This window comes from Pan paniscus, chromosome 12 (genome assembly GCF_029289425.2).
Source record: "Pan paniscus chromosome 12, NHGRI_mPanPan1-v2.0_pri, whole genome shotgun sequence".
Classification (NCBI taxonomy): Eukaryota; Metazoa; Chordata; class Mammalia; order Primates; family Hominidae; genus Pan; species Pan paniscus.
Window position 1 is genome coordinate 81,160,883 of NC_073261.2, and position 17,458 is coordinate 81,178,340.

Below are 17,458 nucleotides of genomic sequence, written 5' to 3' on the forward strand. Positions count from 1 at the left end.
GCTGATCTGGTTACCTTGATTGACACTAAGTGATTTCAGCCCGGGCTATATTTGTCTTCGTGGGGAAAATGCCGTGGAGCTGAAAGGCTATTTCCCTCTCCAAATACATTTGGGGCTGTCACTGTGGAGTTACGCACCCTGACATCAAAATCAGACCCACAGGCTTTGGAAGACAGAAAATGACATCATGGGCAAAAAATGGTGTCAGCTTAGCTTTGTTTTTCCATTCTTTTTCTGAACTCTGACAGAGAAGTAGTTTGTCTAGAATTTGAAAACGCTTTCAGGCAAGGAAAAGGAAGAGTTAGTCGGAGCTGGACTTGTTTGCCAACACAAAAAATAGTTTCCAGGACATATTTCTCTGTCCTCATGATTCCACTCTGTTACTATGAAGCTTAATTTTAAAATGTTTTTATTTGTTAGGGTTTTGGTATCTAATGAACAAGACTAATGAATCATTTAACCTGCTATTGAATAAAATTTTAAGCTCTTAGAATTAAATACTACTTAATACAACACATTTTTGTTTATAGTACCAAAAAGAAAAATATTACCTACAAGATATCCTACCCTTAAGTCTGACCACCCTTTCCCATGGTTGCTAAGCACATAAGACAAGTCTGTGAATGACCTAGTATTATCTTTACAATGCTGTGCTATGTGAATTCTGAATGCTTGTAAGAAATACATCAAACCTAGTAACACAGGCAAAAATTAGATACTGCTAGTCCATAAACTTCAATTAGGAAGTTTAAATTAGACTGAAGGAGAAATTTTAGCTTAAAGATATCAAATAGAGCTATAGTGGCTTAAAGTGAACTATTACCCTACCTTATACAAGTCAAGTATTTTGGATGGAGCAAATGTTTAATTTAACAAGCAGTTGTTTTGATTGATTCCTCTGGACTTAAGAATAACAAAGGGAATGTAAAAAAAATACAATAAAGTAAACCACCCTTTATCATTGTTCTTGTCCTCATGCATGCTCTGGTTCTCTCTTTACTGCTGGCGTAGAGGAAGGGGACCCTCTTGCAGGTTCACAACCTGGTGGGTTTGGGTGCAGAGATGTGATGAAGCTTGTTCTAACTATCTGCCTGCAGTAGTTACTCATATCAGACTGGGTCAGGTGAGCAGGGAGGCAGAGCTACCGTTTAGCTTCACATCACAAAGTTATAACTCCTGAATCTGCTCCTCCTCCTCTCTTGAATTTCTGCCTTCTTTCCAGGGAAGATGACAATGAGATGGGATGGGTTTTGACAGAGAAATGGGAGGGAGTGTCTACTGACCTAAGGAAAATACTTCATCTCATGAAAACATGGTTTCTTTTATATAGAGGCATATAAAAATGCATGTAAACAAGCATTTTTTATTGAACATTAAATTTTATTGGTACAGAGCATGTGTTTTGTTATACTGGTGACTAATGCCTTTTAAAAATGAGATTTTGAAATGCCATTCTGCTTATGTAACTGAGATAAAGAGCTTTTAGGACATTGTTCTGCAGTGAACCCCTATAATAATAGCTGATTAGCAACAAGACAACTTGAGGTGCCAAGAATGTTTTCTGCAGAACCTTCTATTAAGTAGGAAAAGGTTTTGTTTTTTGGAAAGGTTATCCAGATGGTTTTGCCTGAGAAACCTCTCTAACTGACCTCAAAAGTCATTAGTTTGCAAATATTAGTGTGCAAAAATATTTATTTGCATGTAGATGCCCTGGTTGGTCCCTATTTTCCTGTCTAATGAGGTCACTAGGAGAGTGATTTATTTTAAAACAGCTAGTTAAAAATAAATTTATCCATAAGAGAAACAGGAGGAAATATACATACTAAAAGTTGCTTATTACAAAAAAAAATCTTTATTTCAATACTGACTCTTTTTTTTTTTTTTACTTTAATTTCTGATATACATGTGCAGAATGTGCAGGTTTGTTACATAGGTATATATGTGCCATGGTGGTTTGCCGCACCCATCAACCCGTCATCTAGGTTTTAAGCCCCTCATGCATTAGGTATTTGTCCTAATGCTCTCCCTCCCCTTGCCCCCTACCCCGCAACAGGCCCCGGTGTGTGATGTTCCCCTCCCTGTGTCCATGTGAACACTGACTGTCTTATAAAGCCTTGATGATGTTCCATAATCATAATTTTTCTTTTAAAGGAAAGTGCTTTTTAGTCTGCAGTAGATTCCTGGATGTTAGCTGCTGTGTCCATGATGACTATCACATTTATGGGAGTATGCTTGTTTTTGAAAATAACAGGAGAAGCCAAAGAGGCAAAGTAAATAAAAATACTTCCCCCCAAAAAAATATTGAAATAACGAATGTGTTGGAAGTGAATATTTTCCCAGGCTGGTGATTTTCTTGTACTATAAAGTGTATGGACAGTTGAGTCCCTGGTCACATTCGCAGGGGCCTGGCTTCTGAGTTCCCCTGGGCTCCCAAACACGGCATCCTAGCAGAGGTGTGTGTGACAGCATCATCCCCAGCTTCTGGAAGACCTGGCCCTAGGTCTTTAGGGAAAATCTTTCCACTTTCTCATTCATATATATATATATATATATATATATATATATATATATATATATATATATTTTTTTTTTTTTTTTTTTGTGATGGAGTCTCACTCTGTTGCCCAGGCTGGAGTGCAGTGGCGTAATCTTGGCTCACTGCAATCTCCTCCTCCCAGATTCAAGCGATTCTCCTGCCTCAGCCTCCCAAGTAGGTGGGATTACAGGCATCCGCCACCATGCCCAGCTAGTTTTTGTATTTTTAGTAGAGATGGGGTTTCACCATGTTGGCCAGGCTGGTCTCGAACTCCTGACCTCAAGTGATCCACCCGCCTTGGCCCCGCAAAGTGCTGGGATTACAGGCATGAGCCATTGTGCCCAGCCAGATTTTTATAAGCATCCTAAGAGCTGCAGGGTATGTCTACTGAAAAATAAAAATGATTAGTTCTCAAGATCACTGTGCAAACTAGTACTGGTTCCATGGGAAATAGGGTTTTTGCTTATTTGCCAATTTCTAAAGTTGAGGAAATTCAGGGCAACTTTAGTCTCTGCAAATTATCCCTGATTCTCAGCTGAAGTGACCACAGGCTCAATCTGTGTTCTGTCCTAAAACAAAATAAAGCAAAACTCCCTCAATTTATTATATGGTAGGAAAGCTTATGGGTTCTGCAACATACTAGCTGTGTAACTTTGGGCACATTTACCTCAGTTTCCTCACTTGTAAATGCGGAAAATGATACTTGCTCTTCCTGACACTGTGAGGATTAAATGAGATAATATGTGGAAATCATCTGGCACGTAATAGAAACCCAATAAATCTGCATCCTCATCCCTCTACACCCCTTTTGGGAAAGCCTTTCCAGCTTGGATAAATCCAAACTTTCTAAAGACTGCAGGCTCCTGGTCTGAATATCACCCGTAGGGAAGGCTGAGTCCAGATTGGGAAGTCTCTTTGCTCTCTACCTTCATTTGCTGAGATCCTTTCTCTTCTGTACACATATGTCCTTCACCCCTGAGCTCTTTCTGGGAGGGGCAAAGGGGCTCCGTAAACTCAAAAGGATCCTTCAAAAGGATGTTATGCTAACGGCGGAGTTCCAGGGATGGTGAGTCCAAAGGCAGATTGTTCGAGGAAGGGGCTTTTGAGAAGCAGGGCCTTCCCTGAACCCCACAGATGCCCCCATGCAGTGGGCTGCTTATTCTACCTGAACCCTGGGAGAGCTCCAGCTAAGGGCTCACACAGGCTCTAGCAGAGAGTATAAGAAATACCCATCAGTGACCACAATTAAGGATCTTGGCCTGGTCAAAGTCAAGGTCATTCATTAACATTTTCTGAGCACCCATTCCCCAGAATACATATGTTTTGCCCATTGTTTCTCAGTACCCACACTAAAGGACCCATAGTTTAGATCAAGGTACTAGTGCAGGGCTCCATGGATAGGCTTCTGAGGGTGGGTGATTCCCTGAAGCTGTGTACAAAACAGTATGTGCATATGTTTTTGTGCATTTCTGGGGAGAACATCCAGAACTTTCATTACCTTCTCAGAAAGTTAGGAACCACCTGCTGGTTGTGAACTGAATGTTCTCCCTGTACTCTGCTGGGGCCAGTAGGAATCTTGGCTCCCAGAGTCCCTCCTGGGCCTCCAGATAGATAAAATGTTATGACAGAGGGTGCAGCTGTCATTCCTGGGAGGCCCATGCCCAGTGACTAAGCACTGAGCAGTATTTGCTGTACCTCCTTCCAACCACGGCTTCCTGGACCATCACCTCGTCAACAGTTGGTCTGCGTATAGCGAAAGAAAAATCAGTCTTCTGGTACTAAACCACATTCTGGGCTACAGCTGTAGGGAGAGCGTGGAGCTTGGCCATGGAGGGTGGTGCGCTGGGCTGTTTGGCAACCTTGGCCAGGCTGTTTAAGCCTCAGTTCTCCTACAGAGATATTAGCTCCTGGCTGTAAGGCCAGGTCTCCCGCCCTCACTAATGTACCCTGCACAGTTCCTGGTGCCCTGAAGGTGCTCAGCTCATGTCCATGGAGTTGAAGTGAAGAGGAACTGATAATCCCTGCCCCAGGCTAGGAGGGGAAATCAGACCACATAAATAACCATGAGAGAATTAGAGGTCAGGAACTCAGGGGCTGCAGCTCAGATGATAGCTGACTTCAGCTCAAGGGCTGGGTGGGTGGATGGGGACTCCAAGAAGTCTTTATCGGGGGGTAGGTGGGGGACTTTAGAGATAAGGCTTGACGGAATGGTAGAAGGTAGACATGGGGGTGTGCAGACAAAGGGCATTTCTGGGAGGGAAGTGGCTTTAGCAGGACAACACAGGGGCAGGGAGGTTCTGGGCTAGAGCAAGCCCCCTGGCTGGGCTAGAACCAAGAGTGCCTAGAAGAGAGGGACCAAACTGGGCTGGAAAGTGGGTTACCACCCACTGCTGTGGCTCACTTCACCCAAGGAGAAAAGGACTGAGCAACGGGCCTGGTGGTCCCCCGTGGCTGTGCCACTGGGTCCAGGGACCCGCTGGCCCCACATCCTGTGGGTTCACTGACCAAGGCCCAAAGCCAGGACAACCCAACAAGGCTCAGCACTGTGCCAGGTTATGCTTTTACAGCTAAAACCTCAGTGGTCTCAGAGGAAAGTTATCCTGCTTGTCAGTTCCCGGTGCTCACATAGATCACTCTCGAAGGCAGGCAGGAAGCAGATCTATAATTACCGAGGCAGCTGAGATGCTTTTCCCAGGGGCTGGTGTTTAGACTTATAATGTCATCATTTATAAGGCCCATTCATCTCTGATAATGAAACGAAGTAGGGCAGTGTTACTAGACTTGAGACAGGACTTTTCTTCTCTCATCCCACTCCATCCCTCTCACTTCCCTTCCCCAAATTTCCGCTTATCTGTCTCCAGCCGATCTCTAGTATTTTCAATATTATCTCTTCACCACAGATGGAACATTCTAGGGGACAATAAAAATCGGAATTGTTGCTTAGTAGCCTCTGTGAGATTCAAACCACCTTCAAAAACTAATTTAAATATCTCTTTTCCTCCAGGCGTCCTTCATGGATTGCTCTTCCCTAAGACTTTGCTTTCTTTATGATGGCCTTGCTATTTATATAAGTGGTTCTCTTCTGTTGCAGCTGGTCCTAAAGAAGCATTGTAAATATTTCAGGCTCTGGACCCTTTAAACCATCATTTTTTTTTAAGAAAACAAATTCTGTCCCTCATTTTGACTGGGGATAGAGGGGGTAGGCATTCTGATGCCCTCTCTCAGCCTTTGTGTAGGGATTGTCTTCTCCATTAGCCTGTATGCTTAAGTCTTCCCTCCCTTTCTCCCTGGAGTGCATATCCAGGGCTTGCTAGGGGGAAGGGTAGGCTGTGCAGTGGATGGGGTAAATGGTATGTGGGTGTGTATACACATGTGTGTGTGTGTGTGTATGCATGTATGTGTGTGAGCCCAGGCCCCTTAGTACACTTTCTTGTAGGAATCCAAGCATCACTGGTTAAGGTAGAGGACATTGCAAGGGTCTGTAGCCTGAAAGTCCTGGAGACTCTTTGTCCCAACAGGGATGCCACCTGTTGCTGTCCTCAGCTCAACATGGAGGACATAATCCCAGAGGGAAGGTATGAAACTTCCCTCTGCTTGGCTGTTGGAGAATGGTGTGGTCAGGACAGCTCCGGCAAAGCTGTGATGCAGACATTAAGTCCTGGGTGCCCCTACCCCTACCACATGCCCCCTCCTGGGTTCTGTACATGGCTGGGCCACACCAGTTCCAGGGCCTCCATGCACACACTGTCCTGGCCAGGGGGCGAAGACTATTCCAGCGAGGGGAGGGCTAAGCTGAGGCTGAGGCAGCGTGAGCACATTGACAATTACACTTTTTTAAATCACGAATTTAAATAGTAATCGCAAAAAGTACAATTTCTGGCATACTGAAAATTTGACACTTATAAAATTGTAATAATTAATACTCCTTAATGTGGCCAATGAAACATACATACTATAACAATGTGTTAGCCACCATCGCTTGTTTAAAAATTATGCCAACCAGGCCTTCTTTGGCCATCAGAACTTTTATATTGTTCTTATTTCTCCTTAAATCTGCATTTCCATCCCACTTCCCCCATGGAATTTTATTCTAATATGTCTTCATGCTTATTATAGTCACTGTAGTAAAACTGTATATGTATTGAAATTAACTGAAAACCTCCTGTGATCATTAGCTCTAAGTGTTAAAAAACAATTTCTATATTATTCATTAAAACAATTTTATTGATCAAAATATCATAATATGAATTTTTTTTGAGACAGAGTCTTGCTGTGTTGCCAGGCTGGAGTGCAGTGGCACGATCTTGGCTCACTACAACCTCTGCCTCCCAGGTTCAAGCGATTCTCCTGCCTCAGCCTCCTGAGTAGCTGGGACTACAGGCGCACACCACCAGGCCCAGCTAATGTGTGTATTTTTAGTAGAGACAGGGTTTCACCATGTTGACCAGGTTGGTCTCGATCTGTTGACCTCGTGATCAGCCTGCCTCAGCCTCCCAAAGTGCTGGGATTATAGGCGTGAGCCACCGCGCCCAGCCAATATAATATGAATTTTAATAAATAACAAAAATGCAATGTTATTGGAAATGCATCTCTTAATGACATAGGAGGGCTTTCTTTTTTCAGCCTTCTTCTCTATACATGGATGAATATTACTTATTGTTAAAATGAGGCAGTGCTTAGCTTCAATTCTACTTCTATTTTTTCTTTCTTATATATGTACATGCTGAGAAAACACGTTCACAAAATATGATTGAAATAGAAAAAGTTTTGTTATATCAAAGATAATCAATTCTTTTAACTCCTTCCCAGTTATATACCCAAATCATATGGTCATCTCTCATCAAAAATTATTTTTAATGATCTATCAGCTGACAGTTCAATTAGGTGTTCCATCAATTTGAACTTCTTTGAAGAATGGAGAATCAACTAACTGTGAACATTTATTTTTGGTCATTGCACTCATTCATATTCTCAATTTCTAGAAAGTATATTTAAAAATCTCTTCCATGGCAATTATATTGTGTCACTTTTCCACAAGAAGTGCCTCATTTAATCTGATATACTCTGAAAGGGTTAGAATAATCAAGATATTATTAATTTTGAAATATCTTACTAGTACAATTTTAAAAAAATAAGTTTACACACACATACACACACACACACACACAGAGCTGCAGATTTAGCTCATTCACTTATAAATTTTGTCCACCATTTAACTTAATTAGTAAAGCCAAACTCACCATCAATCAAACTGACTCTCAGTAAGAAAAAGCCTGACTTGCTGCATTTTAAAATTCAATGAAACATGTCAACAGGCATCCTGGAGTCAACATTCATCACTTAATGAATTTTCTTTCTGGTGGAGTGAAAGATAAGGTACGGAGACTTGCCATGAGTTTGTCACCTGCAGGAAGTAGGTGCTGCCACCTTTAGTGTTTCTTCCAACTCTCTCTTTGGTGTGCTTTGCTCTCCCACAGAAAGGACCATTCTTTGACAATACTAGTAAGGGAATGGACTCTTCCGTTGTTAAATGAAATATGAGGAGTCTTCAAAAAGTTCATGGAAATGTGTAATATAAGGTAACTACGCATGGATTTCTGATTTTATTTGCACCAAAATAAACCCATGCTAACTTGTTATAACATAGATACACAGGATCTAGTTTGAGGCACTAAGAGGGATAAAACATCAGTTTGAAAAGAGCCCCTATCAGAGAAACATGAATTCTGATAAAATTGAAGCAAAAGAAACCATCAAATTTATGCTAAAGCTTAGGTGGAAGAATGGTGAAATCACTGATGCTTTATGAAATGTTTAGAGGGACAATGCCCAAAGAAATTAGCTATTTACAAATGGCTAACTCATTTTAAGAAGAGATGAGATGATGTTGAAGATGAAGCCCACTGCAGCAGACCATCCACATCAATTTGCAAGGAAAAACTTAATCTTGTTTGTGCCCTAATTGAAGAGGACCAACAATTAACAGAAACGATAGCCAACACCATAGATATCTCAATTGGTTCAGCTTCCACAATTCTGACTGAAAAATTAAAGTTGAGCAAACTTTCCACTTGATGAGTGCCAAAACCATTGCACCCAGATCAACTGCAGAAAAGAGCAGAGCTTCAGTGGAAATTTAAATAAGTGCAATCCAGATCCTGAAGAATTTCTTCAAACAATTGTAGCCCCTATCAGAGCAATATGGCTTTATCAGTACCACCCTGAAGACATGGCACAAAGAAAACAATGACTACCAAAAGATGAAGTGGCCTAATCAAAGCAAAAGAGACTGGTCAAGAGCAAAGGTCATGGCAACAGTTTTTTGGGATGCTCAAGGCATTTTGCTTGTTGACTTTCTGGATGGCGAAAAAATGACAATATCTGCTTATTATAAGCATGTTTTGAGAAAGTTAGCCAAAGCTTTAGCAAAAAAGTGCCTGGGAAATCTTCACCAGAGACTCCTTCTCCACTATAACAATGCTCCTGCTCATTCTTCTCAGCAAACGAAGGCAATTTTTTGAGAGTTTTGATGGGAAATCATTATGCAACTACCTTACATTCCTGATTTGGCTTCCTCTGACTTCTTTTTGTTTCCTAATCTTAACAAATAGTTAAAGGGCATTCATTTTTCTTCAGTTACAAGTGTAATAGACTACATTGGCATGGTTAAACTCCTGGGATCTCAGTTCTTTAGGGATGGACTCAATGGCTGGTATCATTGCTTACAAAAGTGTCTTGAACTTGACGGAGCTTGTCTTGAGAAATAAAGCTTATATTTTTTATTTTTAGCCTTTAATTTTATTTTTTCCACAAATTTTTTGAAGCCCTCTTGCATATCTTATTGTGTTCCTTCATTTGATACTCTGGAGGTTTTAATCTCCTGGGAACAATGCACTATACTAATTAAGGCTCAGGACAGTTTAGGGGGATCCCTTTCTTTTGTGAAGTGGAACTGCAAAAGGGAAGTGGGAAAGGAAAACCCACAGAAGCCCTGACCATGAGACATTCTTAGGAAAGATAGTCATAGAAGTCGAATATCTAGAATTAGATTCCCTTAAAATGACCTGTCTTTATATATCTTTTGGGAAGTCTTGGGTTACCCCTGGCCAGGCATCATGCCTTGGTTTGAAGACCATTGGTCTAACCCTAAGAGTGACAGTATGGCCAGATCTGTAAGAAGACCACATTGCCTCTCACCTTCCACATATAATGCCACTCACCAAAAATTGATTGAGAGCCGGGCACAGGCTGGATCCTTTGGGGAAAAGTATGCTCTATCACTTCCCACAAGGAGTTGAAGGAGTTCAGTAATATGCTCAAAATATGTCCATTGCTTATCTTGAGCTGAAGGCACTTGAAAAGCCGTACACACAAGGAGATGCTTTCTCTGAACTCCCTTAATCTGCCTGAAGACAGATGCCCCAAAAGGAACTCAAGTGTCCTAAATCCCTCTGCAGGGGTTTCATCAACTGAGGAAGATTTACCCTTATCACAGGAGCAGAGACTAGAAGTCAACACCACACCCAGATGAACTGCCCTAAGCTAACATATCTACCATCCATTATTCTAAGGGCCCATGCATCTTTCTTAAAAATGATTTACTCTCTCCAGAGTGGCCTATGTCCTCCCTCTCCTTCCCCTATTGATGATATATAAACTCTTAAATGTCATCATTTTTTGGGTATTCACTTTTTTCCCCTGTGATGACCCCCTGCGTGTAGTCTTACAAATTAATGAATTTGTATACCTTTGTCCTTTTGACCTGCCTGTCATCAGTTTATTTTATAGACCCAGTTATTGAACGTTGGAGAGTGAAGAAGGTCTTCCCTCCCTGCTATGGTCTAAATGTTTGTGTTCCCTCAACATTCAGATGTTGAAAACCTAAGCATAAATGTGATCATATTAGGAGGTGGGGTCTTTGGAAGGTGGCTAGATCATGGGGGCACACCCCTCATGAATGAGAATAGTGCCATTTTAAAAGAGGCCTCAGACAGATGCCTTGCTCTTCCGCAATGTGAGGACACAGTGAGAAGGTGCCCTCCCCAGATGCAGCAATCTACCCGTGCCTTGATCTTGGACTTCCCATCCTCCAGAACTGTAAGAAATACATTTCTGTTGTTTATGAGTTACCCAGCTTATGGCATTTTGTTACAGCAGCCCAAACAGACTAAAACACACCCCTATAAGGGTCTCTTTGTTGGAAGCAAGTCACCAGGTCCTGCTCACACTTAAGAGGAGGAGATTACATAAGGGCATGAATACTGAGAGGCAGAGATCATTGGGAGCCATCTTAAAAATTTTGAAGTTTCTTTGTTCTCAGTTTTGTGTCCTGGTTGCTCTATGAGTTAAGAAAAGTCTCACTCTATATGCAGTGACAGAAATTATAAATGTTTCAAAGAAAATTTGTGTAAAATTGTTCACTACTATGTTGTTGATAATAAAAAATTAGAAATAGCATACATTGCCCTAAAAGTCTGGGAAGTATCCAGGTAGCCTGTACCTCCCCTGACACACCCATCCTCATCAATCCCTGCTCAGCGGCATCAGTTTAGACCCTGAGGCAGGAGAGGACAAAAATGTATAGAGAAAAGCTGTGCATCTATTGACACTCCTGGCCTCCTCCACCTCTCTCCACTTCCCTTTGCCAACAAGAATGTGCATAGGCTGGACGCAAAGGCAAGCAAAACCACAATTGGAGCCCGATAGGCTCGGGGAAGATGAAAACATGAAAAAGACTAGAGCTAACAATGGGTCCAGGACAGGAAATATCCCTCTATTTCCAGAATCTTGCCAGGATATGTCTACCTATCGGTGTCTTAATTGATTTGTTCTGTATAGCAGGTTGAGTAATGTCCCTCAAAATTCGTGTCCACCAGAACCTCAGAATATGACCTTATTTGAAAATAAGTTATTTGCAGATGGAAGTAGTTAGAAGATCTCAAGAAGAAATCATACTGGTTTCATGATGGTCCCTAAATCCAATGACTGTGTCCTTCTAAAGAGAGAATGCATCAAGAGACACACAGGGGAGGCCAAGTGAGGACAGAGGCAGAGATTGGAGTGATTCTGCCACAAGCCAAGAAGCTGGAAGAGGCAAGGAAGCTTCCAGAAGCTGGAAGAGGCAAGGAAGTATTCCTCCCTAGAGCCTTTGGAGAAAGCATGGCCCTGCTGACATGTTGCTTTGGGGCTTCCAGCCTCCAGAACCATGAGAGAATAAATTTCGGTTGTTTTAACCCACTCAGTTTGTTACAGCAGCCCTGGGTGACTAATTCAGTCTGGATGAAGGAGTCTCTTCAGTTTACAAACCTTTTTAGGTCAGTACTTTATTGTCCTCATTTCTTCTTCAAATCACCTAGAATTCACAAGTATGATTTCTGTTTTCTGTCTTTTACCTTTATATTCTCTCTAATTGTTTTGATATGTTTGTTCTTTAGCTCCGCATTCTGAGAGAGCTTCTCCAATGTCAGGAAACATTGTGAAAGACTGAGATGGGCAAAAGATGACCTGGTGGCTTTTCAGTGGAATGTTGGATGTTGTATAGAGCAGCAGTCCCCAACTTTTACGTACCAGGGACCAGTTCTGTGGAAGACAATTTTTCCACAGAAGGTGAAGGAGGAGTGGTTTTGGGATGAAATTGTTCCACCTCAGATCACTGGGCATTAGATTATCCTAACGAGTGTGCAACCTAGAACACTCGCTTGCACAGTTCACAATAGGGTTTGTGCTCCTATGAGAATCTAATCCTGCTGCTGATCTAACAGGAGGCGGAGCTCAGGTGGTAAGGCTCCCTGGCCAGCTGCTCACCTCCTGCTGTGTGGCCTGATTCCCAGCAGGCCACGGACTGGTACTGGTCTGCAGCCCAGGGGTTGGGAACCCCTGGTATAGAGAACTATTTGTGGTTATCTGATCCTATAAGGTTCTGAGACTTTCATTATATATTTTTTCATGGTTATATTATAAATCTGGAATATGTAGAGACCTGGTAGTAATGGAAATGATTCTTATCCATAGGAATAGGGAAAGGAAGGAGGGATCCAAGGAGGCAAAAGTGTGGCCTGAGTGCCTATGGGGATGAAGGGTGCCCAAAAAGAGTGTTCACAGAATCCTTTCTTTTCACTAACAACCACTTTTTTGAAGACTGGCCCCATGCTCAGTGGAATCCTTAATTTCCCTCCAGCATCTTGATTGTCACTCTTAAATGGTTCACTGTGTCTTAGCGTAGCTGAAGCATTTGCCAAACTGTACAACAAGAAAAAAAAATGGTTCCTGGAATTTTGGTCCTTTAATCACTGCTCCAGACTGGTTCTGGGAACTAAGAGGCACCATCTGCAAAAGGCTTTTGGAGGAAATAGGGTGGGAAGAGGTGTGGGTGGAGTTGTCAGGGAGAAGAATATGTCCCTAGATCCGTTAGAGCAGTCTGATCTGCCGTCCCTCTAAGCTGTGCAGCCACTTTGAGGAGAAAACCATTTTGTGGTTGTCTTCAGCAAGCCTAGATATTTTAACTTCATTTCCAGGCTGGTCCTTGCCACTCTTTCCTTGATTTATTTTCTGTTTTTTGGCTGTTGTAACAGGAAAATCTGTTCCCTTGCCAAACAAACAGCACTGAAAAAGATAGGCCAGGAGAAAGTTCCCACTTAGAGCCTCACCTCTAGGCTTCTGGAGGATAAGCTGCTCTTCCACTCCTTGACCCTGGCTTGGTCCTTGCATGCCTGGGGGCAGACGGGAAGGAAGACAGGCCTTCCTGTCAGAGACGCGGAGCAGGGTCAAGTTCCACCTTCTCTGTAAAGTCTGCCCTGGCCGCTCAGTCCTCTGACCCTTTGAACTCCTGCTTCACTCACTATTCTACCCATTTTTACATTGAATGCTAGACTTGGGTGAATTTTACAAATCATTAATTTTCCAATATGGAATTATAATTTTTTCCAGCTATAAACTCCTTTAACAGCAAGGTCTATACTCTGGCTTCTTTTCTGTTTACCACAGTCCTTAGCATGAACCTGGACTCATGGTAGAAGTTTAGCAATTACTTGAGTTGACCTAAATTCAAGGCATTGCTTGGCCACTAGCAACATAATAGCATGAACATTTCCGAGGTTAGGTAAAGAATGTTAGGAGGTGATCAGACCCCCAGCTCCCTAGATGTCCTGCAATGATATCATAGGGAATTATGCCAGTCCCCAGAATGTCACCTCCAAAACTCCCTGCAGGGCCCTGGTATTAGGGAATTGTCCCACTCCCAGGGGAAAAAAGGAGTTGTCTAACCTACTTTATGTCAGTACACGTACAGAACCTTTCACTGTGCTTGGCCATGGTGGCTAGTATTTCTTCCCCAGCTCCTCGGCTCCTCCCTCTCTTCAAGTGAAGCTTCAACTTTTTATTTGCTCTCTTGTCACACTCTCATCACTCTCTCCTCTGTCTTCTCTGGATTTTGGAGAAAGCAAATCCTAGCAAGCTTTGTCAAGTATTATCTTCTTGTTCCTTCAAGGAATTCTTTTACAGCTTCCTTTCCCTAAAAAGTCCTTCCTGTCTGGGTAGAGAAGACAGTTTTCCTTTTCTTCTTGTGCAAATTATTCTACTGTGTTCAAAGCAACAAATACTGAGTTTAGTTGATGATGCATGTGTTCTTTTTTATATAAAGGTATTAATTTATCTAATTTCACTTTAAGTTTAGGTTTTGACCTTTATCTGGGTTCTCTGCTTAAGTGTATGTTTCCAATATCAGGCTAAATGGGAGTAATCCTCTTGGAATGGACTCTGTATTAGTACATTTTCATGCTGCTGATAAAGACATACCCTAAACTGGGTAATTTATAAAGAAAAAGAAGTTTAATGGACTCACAGTTTCACGTGGCTAGGGAGGCCTGACGATCACAGCAGAAGGTGAAGGGCACATCTTACATGGCGGCAGACAAGAGAGAATGAGAGCCAAGCAAAAGGGGTTTCCCCTTATAAAACCATCAGATCTTGTGAGACTTATTCACTACCAGGAGAACAGTCTGTGGGAAGCTGCCTCCGTGATTCAATTATCTCCCACGGGGTCCCTCCCACCACATGTGGGAATGATGGGAGCTACAATTCAAGATGAGATTTGGGTGGGGACACAGCCAAACTATATCAGTCTCTCTGGGACTAAGAGATCTGCAGTGTTGGTTTTCTGTGCCTCCATTTTCTCTTTTCCCCTGGGTGGCTCACCCTCCTTTGGTGGGGTCTCTGTGCTCCCCTGTTCTTCTCCCCTCTCTTATTCATATTGGCTTCGAAGAAAGGATCTCAGAGGAACTGCATCAAGACCCAAATACATCGCTTACTTCTTCAGTGGGCAGGAAATGGAGAGAGGGGCCAGGCCAAATCAACAACCATAGAGCAATGCCAGAAACAGAATGGGAATAAGACTAAGCCTGCTTATTGGCAAAGGGCCTCCCTGGTGTCCCAGAAGCTCATCTACATGGCCAAGCATTCTCTTAGTTGCCTTGCCAAGCTAAGCTGTCCTGACTTATTTAGAGTGGACGTGGCACTGGCCAAGTCTGGAGTATTTGAACTAGCAGTCTTGTAACAGAATCAGTCAGAAAATTCTAGAGTTGAAAGCAAGGTTTGACATTGTCTAGCATGGATATTTTACTTTGCTGATGAGGAAACTGCAGTCCCAATAGAAATGATGAATCGTCCTTCCATTTGTTAGGGTGGAGCTGGGCCTAGAGCCCTGGTTTCTTGATTTTCACTCCAAAGCTTGCTCACTACCCTTTTTTCCCTGGTTTTTATGGCTATACTTGTTTGTTTATTTTTTAATATGAACTTTACAATCAGCTGTTCTAGTTCCATGAAAAAGGTCCTATAGGTGTCTTTATTGCATTCGTATTAGATTTACATTATTTATAAAATAACTGAATAGAAAATGGAAATTTTCATGATGTGGAATCTCCATATCTAACAATATAATATACCTTTTTATTCTTTTCAAGCTCCTTTTGCATCCCCAGGAGTATTTTAAAGTTTCCTTCACATATTTCTTGAAATTTTTAAGTTATTTTCATGTATTTTATACTATTGTTGCTATTGAAAATAGGGCCTTTTCTTCTACTATATCTTCTGTTACATATTTATTTCTATAAAGGCTATTGTTTACTATATATTAATTTAATAACTGGATTTATTACCGGATTCTCTTGTTTTCAACAGTTTTTCAATAGGTTCTCTTGGGTTTTCAAGATATACAGTCATGTCATCTACAAATCATGATATTTTTGCCTCTGCTTCTCATATCAAATACAAAAGTTATTCAGAATGCCATCAAAATTAAAAAGTTTTATGCTTCAAAGGATACCATCAAGAAAGTAAAAAGACAACACACAGAATGGGAGAAAATTTTTGCAAATCATCTACCTAATAAGGGAATTGTATCTAAAATATACAAAGAACTCTTACAACTCAATAATAAAAACACAAATAACCCAATCAAAAAGTGAGAAAAGGGACCAGTGTGGTGACTCATACCTGTAATCCACGCACTTTGGAAGCCAAGGCAGGAGGATCACTTGAACTCAAGAATTTGAGACCAGCCTGGGCAACATGGTGAGACCTCATCTCTACTAAAAGTTAAAAAAAATAAAATTAGCCAGGCATGGTGGCATGTGCCTGTGGTTCAAGCTACTTGGGAGGCTAAGGCAGGAGGATCACTTGAGCCCCAGAGGTTGAGGCTGCAGTGTGCCATGTTCACACCACTGCACTCCAGCCTGGGTGACAGAGCAAGACCCTGTCTCAAAAGAAAAAAAAAAAAAGCAAAGGATTTGAATAGACATTTCTCTAATGAGGATATACAAATGACCAAAAAGCATATAAAATGATGTTCAACATCATTAGCCATCAGGGAAATGAGATACTATTTCATACTTGCTAGAATAGCTATAATCAAAAACACAGCTAATAAAAGTGTCGGCAAAGATGTAGAGAAATGAAGCCCTCATATGCTGCCGGTGGAATTTAAAATGGTACAGCTGGTTTGGAAAGCATTCTACCAATTCCTCAAATGGTGAAACATAGAGCTACCACATGACCCAACAATTCCACTCCTTGGCATCAACTCAAGAGAAATGAAAACATACATCCACACAAAACTTCTACATTAATGTCCATAGCAGCATTATTTATAATAGTCAAAAAGTGGAGACAATCCAAATGTCCACCAACCTATTAACTGATAAATGAAATTGCTGTATTTGTACGGTGCAATTGAAGTTAGCAATAAAAAGAAACAAAGTACTGATACATGCTACAATACGGATGGACCTTGAAAACAATGCCAAGTGAATAAGCCAGTCACAAAGGACCACATATTATATAATTCCATTTAAATGAAATGCCCAGATGAGACAAATCTATAGACAAAAAGTAGATTCATGTTTGCCAGGGGGTAGGGGTGGGGGTGGGGAAATGGAGAGATTGATGGGTGATGGCTAAGGGGTATAAGGTTTTTGGGGGGTGGGTAGGAGAATATTCTAAAATTGATTGTGGTGATGGCTGTACATCTCTGAATATACTAAAGGCACTGAATTTTACAGTTTAAATGGATAAATTTTATAGTATGCGAATTCTATCTTAATAAAGTTGTTTAAAATTATGCATGGGGAAACCGGGGACCAATTTTGGATCTAAAGTGCGTGTTGGGGGTGGATGCAGGGTAGTTGTTCTAGCATTAGCATAATAGGAGACGGGTGGAGTAGAGGAGTCCCAGCTCAGGGAGAAGGGAACGATACTACCAGTCAGAAAATTCTGAAGCTGAAAGCAAAGTTAGACATATTCTAGCCTGGATGCTTTACTTTGCTACTTATATTGAGAAGGAATCTGGGGCTGAGACTGACTGACTAACAATGTCTGTCTGCCATAATGATAGCCAATATAGATTAAATAGGACCTTTGTGCCAGGCACTG